A 12,178-nucleotide genomic window follows, 5' to 3' on the forward strand; every position below is an offset into this window, starting at 1 on the left:
AGGCGTGACTCGACAGCCCATGAGGATGAAACTATAGCTAAGCCATAGGAAATGCATGGGGATCCGATCCACACACTGCCCTTTCACACTGAAGGTGGCATGGGTGGTGGCTAATTCAGGTGTTTAGCTCTTTCCTTTCCATGTAGTTTCATTATTAACATAGAAGTGTGGATCCCATACAGGCAAGGCAAGGCAAGGCAAGTTTATTTATGTAGCACATTTCATACACAGAGGCAATTCCGAGTGTCTTGCATGAAATAGTTATAAGAGAAAGAAAAAAGTAGATGAATAAAAGAGGGAGAGAATAATTAAAAACCATAGATTTACATGAAGAGTGAAAGGAGCATAAAAGTCACAATGCATACAGAACATTGAGGGATATAATGCCTTACAACACATCATGTTGTGTTGTGTGTATTCATCATGGTGCAAGAATCGGGAGTATATGACAAATACATACGACAAACAGCACATAAGCTGGCGCAGCACCAATGGCAGACATGTGACTGGCTGACAGAAGATTCAGCTAACTGATATGTTAGAAAGAAAAAAAATATCATGAAATATCATGTCAAAATATTATCAATATACTGTGTGTGTGTGTGTGTGTGTGTGTGTGTGTGTGTGTGTGTGTGTGTGTGTGTGTGTGTGTGTGTGTGTGTGTGTGTGTGTGTGTGCGTGTGTGTGTGTGTGTGTTAAATACTGTTCCATTCTTCATTTTAGATTTAAAGGAATTGCATGTGTGGGTAAAATTTCAAAATTTGTACATGCAAATAAATTATTAAAAACAACAATTTTGTCAAATTGTCACATCAGGGTCAGAATTTTTTCATTTGGAAGCAAGGAATTCAGTATTGGAGGTTTTCTTATTCAAACTAAAATCTGAAATTGATAAACGTGCATTGGGGAGAATACAATTGGATTTGAAATACAGAAACAGAATCCACAGGGACGAGCAGGCGTCTGGCTTAAATATGTCTATCGTCCAAACTTTTCATGATGTTCTCAACCCAGGACAGATTCGGGTCCACGCAGATGTCTCGGCCCTTTTTAGTGATCAGACTGAAAGGAAGAAGAAAGAAAGAAAATAAATATAATTATAGTACAACAAAGAAACCCTTCAAAACAGCTGTTGTGATCATTTAAATGATCACAACAAAATAAATAGTTTCTACATTCTGTCTTTGAAATGTAGTATTACATTTAAATAAAGTAACTATTGTGTGGAGTGGGGTCATTGTATTTTACTGATAAGAAAAAAAAGAAACGGGGCGCTCCGGTGGTGTAGTAGTGGATAGAGCGCGTACCATATTGGCTCCGGCCTTCGTTGCAGTGGTCGCGGGTTCGAATCCGACCCGTGGACCTTTACTGCGGGTCATCCCCCCCCTGTCTCCCCATTTCAACTCTGTACTATCTAATAAAGCTTGAAAATGCCATAAAAAAATAAATAAAAATAAAATAAACTTTTCCTACATGATGCCAGTCAACTGGCACCGTTCATCCGTCACAATATATGAAAGTAATATATATATATAAAGTAATACTCATTATAATTTTAGGCTCTTTAGGTCATTCTAAAGCACTTACATGACTGCAGGCTTCTGGCACCGCTCATCAGTCACCACATATGAGCTGACAAGGTTTTTGTTCAGTCTTCTCGGGTAGTATTTGTAGCAGCACTTGTCAGGACCAATGGCTTTCGTGCCCAGTGGTAAGTACTCCCTTTCAGCAGGGGCCCTGTTTGGAGTCTCTGACCTGTCCAACAGTCCATACATAAACACATGATGAGGTCCAAGATCTCTTTAGATATAGATATTGTTATAAATTAATTTTTTTCACATTGATACAAACATCTCTTTGTTGGAAAAGGTGAGACAAACACATCATCACATCAAATCCTTCTGTAATAACCTTCAATATAGTGCTAAGAATGATGATGGAAAGTTTAGTTGATGTGTGTGCTTTGGAAGTTGAGATTTTTGGGTTCAGTGTATTGAAAAAAAAAATGTTGAGATAATGGCCGCTAAAGATGGTTGTATAGGAGAAATATACAGTCGCAAACAGACAAGGTTGGGTCAAATAAACACCTAAATTCACAAAATTCAAAACTTGTATTACATGTAAACTATAAGATGTTATTTTGAAGCTACAATAACTGACTTTGACTCACTTTTTCAGAGGTGTGCTTCCTGTTGACTCCGGCACACTGAGAAAAGAAAGAAATTCAGAGAGAGTTTTGAGGAGCTGATAGGTTTAATAAATGTTTTGTCAACTCATTTGGCGATGGCTCGAATTTCACTGGTATAAAAAAGTTACGCAATGGTTGGAGTCTCTAACCTGTCCAACAGTGCATAAATAAACAATACAGACTTCAGATACAGATATTGTGATATAAAGTCGTCTTTTCATTATCAATGCATTTTTTCACATTAATACACACATCTCTGTTGGAAAAGAAACTATAAGCTGTTACTTTGATGCTACTATAACTGACATTATACAGCAGTGGTTCTGAGCGAGTGATTTGATTGGACGAGAGACCTTCTATGCGTTCTGAAGGAGTGCTGATATGAGCGAACAAGATCACTCTGACTGTTCACCAAACTGACAAAATCAGTCCGCTCACTGACGAGCCGGAGCTTCACTTGTGTAAACTGTGTGTGTGTGTGTGTGTGTGTGTGTGTGTGTGTGTGTGTGTGTGACTCAGGTTGACTGTGGCGAGTCTCTCCCCTTTGAGAGGGCATCGCTGCCACACACAGACAGAGACAGTGTGCGGTAGTCGCTCACACTCACGTTACTGAAGACAACAATAGTGTGTGGCGATAAACTCAGGCTGCTGAATAATACGAGCGGACGCGATCCGGACGCTGCATAGCTTTAGCCTAGCCTAGCTTTCCCACCTCATTGTATAACGTTACTTCCCCCGGGCCGAAATACACTCATAAACTCTGGGAAATTAAGCGTGGGGGTTTGGAATGGGCAGCGGACTTAATCACCAACTAGATTAAAATCCGCCGTTCCTTTACTTTGGTGATTTTAACAGAACATCGGGCCGCCGTGGTTAATGTGACCAGAGTACACACTGCAGGACGAGCTCCCATCAAGTTGTTGATATGTTGCTTAGCAACGCGCTCCGCTCTGACTGCTGTTGTCGGACTATTTGTGTTGGCGGAAGCAAATACATTCTTAATTGATTAAAGATCACCTTTTAAAGTTAACTTGTGAATTTAAGTTGTAAAACTGCTGTATAAAAGCAATATCACACTCGAGGTCGCAATGTTGTCGCTCTATATCAGCGCTGCTGTGTTTCTCTTCGGCACTCGGCCTGCGGCCTCGTACCTACGACCGAATCACAGCAGCGCTGATATAGAGCGACAACATGCTCCCTCTCATGTGATATTGCTTAATTGACTCACTTGTTCAGAGGTGTGCTTCCTGTTGACTCCGGCACACTGAGAAAAGAAAGAAATTCAGAGAGAGTTTTGAGGAGCTGATAGGTTTAATAAATGTTTTGTCAACTCATTTGGCGATGGCTCGAATTTCACTAATATGAAAAAGTTACGCAATGGTTGGAGTCTCTAACCTGTCCAACAGTGCATAAATAAACAATACAGACTTCAGATACAGATATTGTGATATAAAGTCGTCTTTTCATTATCAATGTATTTTTTCACATTAATACACACATCTCTGTTGGAAAAGAAACTATAAGCTGTTACTTTGATGCTACTATAACTGACATTGACTCACTTGTTCAGAGGTGTGCTTCCTGTTGACTCCGGCACACTGAGAAAAGAAAGAAATTCAGAGAGAGTTTTGAGGAGCTGATAGGTTTAATAAATGTTTTGTCAACTCATTTGGCGATGGCTCGAATTTCACTAATATGAAAAAGTTACGCAATGGTTGGAGTCTCTAACCTACGGAAGAGGATTAGGGCCACACATGAAAAAAAAAAAAAAGTAAAAAAAAAAAAAAAAAGTTCTGACTTTATTCTCAGAATTCTGACTTTTTTTCATGAAATTCTGATTTTTTTTTCTCATGAAATTCTGACTTTTTTTTTGTTCATGAAATTCTGACTTTTTTTTTTGTTCATGAAAAAAAAAAAGTCAGAATTCTGACTTTAAAGTCAGAACTACGGGTACTTGTAAGGACCAACCTCTGTGGGAGAGACATGGGCTTTATGCAGTAGGAGGAAACCACATGCAGAGTAGCCGTCCATGAGAGGAGCCAGTAGCCCTAGCCTACTTGTGCTAAAGTGGCTTCCATTAGCGACTTCTTGCGGGTTCGAGGGGTTCCAGAAGAAGCCATTTCGTTTATGGAAGACCAAAAGGTGCGTGAAACTATATGTGTTGTTTTGGTGCCTAGATAGTCCAGGCAAAATAGCGTTTTTCATAAAATAAATTGTAAAATAATTTTTTTCAGCTCAGATAATTTCTATGAGGTGTCCAGAACAACATACTAAAAGTCCTAAGAAATCCTAGTTGAGGAAATATGTTTAATTCTCATCAATCCGAGATGTGTGCCAATAAGGCGAGACACCAATAAATCCCAATAGGGCTATTTTTTTCCTTTAGTCCTATCAAAATGAAACTTTACACAATGAAAGTACCCATGAAAATTTAAATGTTTTGTATTACAAGTTTCTTTGAAAATGAATTTTAATATGCAAATGAGTGTAGGGGAAGGTGGGGTGATTTGTGCAACTTTTTACTCAAAGTGATTTTAAAGTGAGGCCTTGACAGTTATGTCTCCAACTCAAATATGTACATATATTTCAGGATGTTGTGCATCCCTGGCAATAAAAACTTTGGATCTGGAATAAACTGTTTAAGAAATATAGCTTTCGGAAAAAAAGTTGTCTTGTCGCACAAATCACCCCACGTAGTGGGGTGATTTGTGCGTCATTGTGTCACAATGACAAAGTCACCATCATCATCTTTCTGGCCATCTGAACTCTCATCAGTGGTGTCGTTAAGTGGAATTGAGATGTCACTCTCTCCTGAGCTACTGTAGACTATCACTTTCTTTTGGTGACCAGCGTATACAGCCATGCCACTGGCACAACTCTCAGAAATGTACTTTGCACTAGTTGCTCCGTGCTTGTGGAACCAACTGCCACCTGACAAATGTGATTCCCCCTACATTTCTGCCTTTAAATCAAGGCTCAAAACCCATATGTACACCCTGGTGTTTCCTCCCCATTAACCTCTGCACTACTTACTTACCTCTGCACTACTATCTGTGTTTATGTGGATGTATGGGCTTTACGTCTTTTATTTTGGTTATTGTTATTTTACCTTCATTGTTTACCTACTGAATGCACTATGTACAGCACTTTGGACAGTGCAAACTGTCATAAATGTGCTTTTATAAATACATTTTACTTACTTACTTACTTATAACTCACCCAGGCCCTTGCGCACAAATCACCCCATCCCCAGAATTTTGGATAATAGGCATGATGCAGCAATTTAGGGTTGACATTGTGCTAACTATATAGACTCAAAGTGTAGCATACCAAAGCACTAAAACATGTGTCAAATGTTTTCAAACGTGTCTATAATTGTTCAGACACAATAATCAAAAAACCTTGATCATGGAAATTTTACTTTGAAAGGCAAAACACAGTTTTTTGAGCTTAAATGTGCTTATATCTTATTCCTTGTGTCTCCCTTCTTTACAGGATGAGTCAAATGGATGGCTCTTCTTAAATATGTGGTCACATTTCCAATTTCTTCCACGGTTTTCTAGAAACAAGGGGTTTTGCAACTTCCAAAATGCACAAATCACCCCACCTTCCCCTATAACTAATCGTACATGCCCAAAATAAACCCAAATAGGCTTAATTTTTTCCTTTACTCCTACCACAATAAAACTTTACATAGTAAAAGTATACTTGAAAAGTAAAACATTTTGTATTACAAGTTTCTTTTTAAATGAATTTGAATATGCACATGAGCTCCACACTTATTGAATATCCAATCATCGTACTGCCAAAGGGTGATGGCGATGCTGCTTTTAGACTGGCCTCTAACCTGAAAAACTGCCTGGCTTACTTATAACAGGTGCCTCTCATGAATTTCTCTTCGGCACTCGGCCTGCGGCCTCGTACCTACGACCGAATCACAGCAGCGCTGATATAGAGCGACAACATGCTCCCTCTCATGTGATATTGCTTAATTGACTCACTTGTTCAGAGGTGTGCTTCCTGTTGACTCCGGCACACTGAGAAAAGAAAGAAATTCAGAGAGAGTTTTGAGGAGCTGATAGGTTTAATAAATGTTTTGTCAACTCATTTGGCGATGGCTCGAATTTCACTAATATGAAAAAGTTACGCAATGGTTGGAGTCTCTAACCTGTCCAACAGTGCATAAATAAACAATACAGACTTCAGATACAGATATTGTGATATAAAGTCGTCTTTTCATTATCAATGCATTTTTTCACATTAATACACACATCTCTGTTGGAAAAGAAACTATAAGCTGTTACTTTGATGCTACTATAACTGACATTGACTCACTTGTTCAGAGGTGTGCTTCCTGTTGACTCCGGCACACTGAGAAAAGAAAGACATTCAGAGAGAGTTTTGAGGAGCTGATAGGTTTAATAAATGTTTTGTCAACTCATTTGGCGATGGCTCGAATTTCACTAATATGAAAAAGTTACGCAATGGTTGGAGTCTCTAACCTACGGAAGAGGATTAGGGCCACACATGAAAAAAAAAAAAAAAGTTCTGACTTTATTCTCAGAATTCTGACTTTTTTTCATGAAATTCTGACTTTTTTTTTGCTCATGAAATTCTGACTTTTTTTTCATGAAATTCTGACTTTTTTTTTTGTTCATGAAATTCTGACTTTTTTTTTTGTTCATGAAAAAAAAAAAGTCGGAATTCTTACTTTAAAGTCAGAACTACGGGTACTTGTAAGGACCAACCTCTGTGGGAGAGACATGGGCTTTATGCAGTAGGAGGAAACCACATGCAGAGTAGCCGTCCATGAGAGGAGCCAGTAGCCCTAGCCTACTTGTGCTAAAATGGCTTCCATTAGCGACTTCTTGCGGGTTCGAGGGGTTCCAGAAGAAGCCATTTCGTTTATGGAAGACCAAAAGGTGCGTGAAACTATATGTGTTGTTTTGGTGCCTAGATAGTCCAGGCAAAATAGCGTTTTTCATAAAATAAATTGTAAAATAATTTTTTTCAGCTCAGATAATTTCTATGAGGTGTCCAGAACAACATACTAAAAGTCCTAAGAAATCCTAGTTGAGGAAATATGTTTAATTCTCATCAATCCGAGATGTGTGCCAATAAGGCGAGACACAAATAAATCCCAATAGGGCTATTTTTTTCCTTTAGTCCTATCAAAATGAAACTTTACACAATGAAAGTATCCATGAAGATTTAAATGTTTTGTATTACAAGTTTCTTTGAAAATGAATTTTAATATGCAAATGAGTGTATAACTAATCGTACATGCCCAAAATAAACCCAAATAGGCTTAATTTTTTCCTTTACTCCTACCACAATAAAACTTTACATAGTAAAAGTATACTTGAAAAGTAAAACATTTTGTATTACAAGTTTCTTTTTAAATGAATTTGAATATGCACATGAGCTCCACACTTATTGAATATCCAATCATCGTACTGCCAATGGGTGATGGCGATGCTGCCTTTAGACTGGCCTCTAACCTGAAAAACTGCCTGGCTTACTAATAACAGGTGCCTCTCATGAATTTCTCTTCGGCACTCGGCCTGCGGCCTCGTACCTACGACCGAATCACAGCAGCGCTGATATAGAGCGACAACATGCTCCCTCTCATGTGATATTGCTTAATTGACTCACTTGTTCAGAGGTGTGCTTCCTGTTGACTCCGGCACACTGAGAAAAGAAAGAAATTCAGAGAGAGTTTTGAGGAGCTGATAGGTTTAATAAATGTTTTGTCAACTCATTTGGCGATGGCTCGAATTTCACTAATATGAAAAAGTTACGCAATGGTTGGAGTCTCTAACCTGTCCAACAGTGCATAAATAAACAATACAGACTTCAGATACAGATATTGTGATATAAAGTCGTCTTTTCATTATCAATGCATTTTTTCACATTAATACACACATCTCTGTTGGAAAAGAAACTATAAGCTGTTACTTTGATGCTACTATAACTGACATTGACTCACTTGTTCAGAGGTGTGCTTCCTGTTGACGCCGGGACACTGTCAAAAGAAAGACATTAAGAGAGTTTTGTGGTGCTGATAGGTTTAATACATTTTGTGTCAACTCATTTGACCATGGCTCGAATTTCATTAATATGGAAAAGTTACGTACTTTAGCTGTAATGCAATATTTCAACAGACTGTACCACTCTGCTGCTGTGCTGCTTTTTTAAACACACTTCCAAAAGTAATTCAAATTCTTGGGGCTGAGAGTTACTGTCCGTTTTAATATTTTATAACTATGTATTGTACATGGCCTTTTCCAAACATCCCAAAACACCCAAAGATCTAGAACTTACACGGCAGATGGAGCAAAGAAAGAGTAGAAGGTTTCCTCATCAATGCACAGCTCCTTTGTGGGGAACACCATGCTAGTCCAATCCAGACGAGAGCAAACAGAAGAAAATGTTATCTGTTACTGCATCTGTAGATGTTAACAAAACTGCCACTTGTTGCAATTAAACAATGAACTATTAGAGTGATCACCACCACTTTATTCACTACACTCCCGACAATTGAACATTTTGCAATTCAAAGCACGAGCCTTAAGCACTGACTTACATTATCTTGTTTTCACATCCTGGTGGTTTGATTTTAATATCTACCAACTGGGATAAGGTATCAGGAATTTGTTGCATATTTGTTATGTTGCAGTGACAGTCATGCTGGAGCCCGGTCTTGTTGACAGATTGAACATCATACAATGTGAAGTTGCTTTCCTTGCGCCCTGTACAATATAGAAGAAAAGAAAGTCCAGTATAAGCTTTTTAATCCACCATTTGTGCTTCAAATATTCTAAAATATATTAACTTGAATCAGAATTCTGGTCGCTTGCATTGCTGTCAGTACCTTTGGAAAGTACCGTGGCATAATAGGGACATTTTAAGTAAGTAAAAGAAAAAAGGAAGATAAAAAACAGCTTGGAAAGAGGGGTTATATTCAGAGAAAACACAGTTTCTGAGACTAAAGTTGTAAAATTGCCAGAAAAAAATACTTCGGAGAAAGATTGTGTCTTTTGTCAATGTACCACATCTCTTTACTACCATAGAAAGCGCCACTCTGCCAGGCGTGCCAATATTTAATGGAGCATAATCTCAAAATGAAATGACACCCTTTGAACATACTTTTTACTATATCTTTCTTTCTAGTCACACTAGAGTAATGAGATGCATACTTACCTTTATGAAAAAAAAACTTTTTTTTTAATTGGGAAAGGTTTCAAATCGAAATACTGTACATAAATGCAGTTAGATTTGAACCGACAGGACGGCATAGACCTCACCCACCTTCAGCTGTTGTGTTGCTTTCGTTGGTTTTATTGGAGCTGATGTTGACTGAAGGTGGAGCCGATGTCCAGTTCACTTTAGATGGAGAATGAATACAAAACTCTCCAAACAGCATCTCCTCACCAGAGCTTCTTCTCTGTACGGACACTGTAGACATTTTTAATTAAGAATTTATGGTTTACAAAGTGACACGGACAAACAAAAAAAAAAAGCTGAAAATCATGATTGAAAAACAGGTTATCCAGGTGATTCAGCCTCTCACCTGAGAAGGGATCTGGATGTAAGAAGAAGGCGATCCATGCAACGTTGAGGAGAGCCACAGTGACCTTCACAGTCCACTGCATGTTTCTATCTGCTGACACACTGTTTGTCTGTGTGGCATAAGTGTATGTGCTGCTTCTCTTAAAGATTTCAGAATAGCTTTATATCTGCGTGTTTGTGTGTAGCGGGGTTGTGCAAATTACCATTTGACCACGAAAGCCAAACAGGACATCGTGTACAGAATGTGTGATTGACACTCACACAGACATGGCACGCATTTAATTCCCACACATTAACAGCTTAATTTGTACACATTTACACTTTATCTTTTTCAACAAGGGGGCTTACAGTGTTGCTACTTTGCTCCATTTCATATACACAATTTGTTTTTGTTCTGGCTTATTTTCTGAGGTGAGGTGAATTTCTGGAAGGCTTTCATAGTTTCAGTTAACCAAACACTTAAAATGCAAAAAAAAATCACAAAAATTGCAATCTTTGTTTATGTTTTGCATTCAAATTGACCATAGATGTGTCAAACCATTGGGGTCAATGGGAATAAGGATCATGCACACCATAGTCTCGCAAAGCCAGACCAAAACTACAAGTATGCACACCATGATGCAATGGTTGGCATGGAGATGGGTCAACTCTCTCACACAAGTAATTAACCATCTACTATTTGCTCATATATGGAGCAAAGTAGCAACATTTATCTATTTATACATTTAATTATTTAAAAAAATAAAACTTTACTTTAAACAATGGAAATGTAGGTATCAGTGTAGTGTCCAAAAACAGCTTTATATTTTAACAGTGCTTCAGTTCCACTGCTAAATCTCGTCTTTTCAGCCTCTGTCTGAAACGGCCTGTTTAAGAACCTGTCTCTTTAATGTCCCCGCCTTCCAAAAAGCCCAGTCTGCTTTGATTGGCCCAGAAATTTAGCTGCCATTTTGAAAACTAACCCGCGTTCCAATACCCGTTCAAAATGCCCTCGTTCACTTTCCCTAGGCACTTGCCCTCGGGGGAATAACCGCCGCCATCATAAGTGTCGTTCCAATTGTCTGGAAACTGAAGTGAACTTGGTGAGATAGACCCTCGGAGGGCTGAGTGATCGAGTGAACATCCATGGTCACTCCGAGGTGGATATCACCCACAGTGCATTGCAGTTCGTCTTCTTCTTCTTCTCCTTTTATTTTCCGGTAGACTGTATGCTTGTGTGCATCACGGCCACCCACAGGACAAATATATATATAAATATGTTTCAAAACGGCTCAATTAGCCTATCCTATTTCCATAGTAACAATCCAGTGAATGTATCGCAGTTTACACATTGCTGCTATAACACCGATGGCTGCCAATTATAGGACTATTTAAAACAAATGTTTTTGGTTGAAACTAACAGAAATAAGAAAATACGTCGGAGCAAATATTTTACATGTGTAAGTAACAATATCTTGATAATATCTTGAGTTAACATGTTGAAATTCAATGTTTGTTATGCTATGGAAATGGCTTTCTGCAATATGGGCTACCTTAGCAGAATGTTATAATTCTGTATTATTTGCATTCAGAACTACCTATGTAACTGACGGTCCATTGCGAGTACAAGGGCAAGTGGGTTCCATTTAAATCCCCCGCTCCTCCCCCGCCCACTCTCCCTCCGCGCTCCATGTTCCCTCCGTGCAACGTATGCTGGTACGTCATACCAAGGGCTGAGGGTAAATGAACGAGGGGAAGTGCAACTACTAATGGAATGCAGCTTAAGTGGCAGTTAGATTCAGTGGTAGCTGGGGGTGTGCTTATCACAGGTGGAGGTAGTGCTATAGGTTAGGTCGATAATGGGGGGGCGTGGCTACTCACCTTATGACGTCATAAGGGGAGAAGCCACGGTTTTTGAACACAGGTTTTCAGAAAGTTAATATTGGTACTGTAGCATACAGACATCCTCTTGTCAGAAGTGTAGCCGGGGGCATATCAACCCCAGGGAACACTGAGCCTGGGGAACAAGGGCAGCTCGCAGATGTCAGTTGATGTCATGGAGAACACCCACGCTTAACCAGATTGTATCATCTTCAATGTCTAAAAATATGTAGGCTTATTTTTATACAATGTTTGTAGCATTCCATACAGTTAATTTCCTCACACAAATATTCCGGTTCAAGATGTACAAACATCTGGATAACTCTTTATTTTAGGGATCTTTTAGTTTCAAATAATGTCAACAAATGTAAGTTGTCTGGAAATAACTTTGTCATTTGCTAAAAAACAAGGAAAAGTAGAATTTTTTTTTTAAATCATTTAAATTGTCCAAATTAAGCTTTCCTTTAGAAGAAATCATCCCCATCATTAAACCCACATTTTATAGTTCTTGAGGGATACTTATTAAAGAATTAAGGACCATACAGTGGTTTCTATTAA

This window comes from Ammodytes marinus, assembly GCF_949987685.1.
Source record: "Ammodytes marinus genome assembly, chromosome: 23".
Lineage (NCBI taxonomy): Eukaryota > Metazoa > Chordata > Actinopteri > Uranoscopiformes > Ammodytidae > Ammodytes > Ammodytes marinus.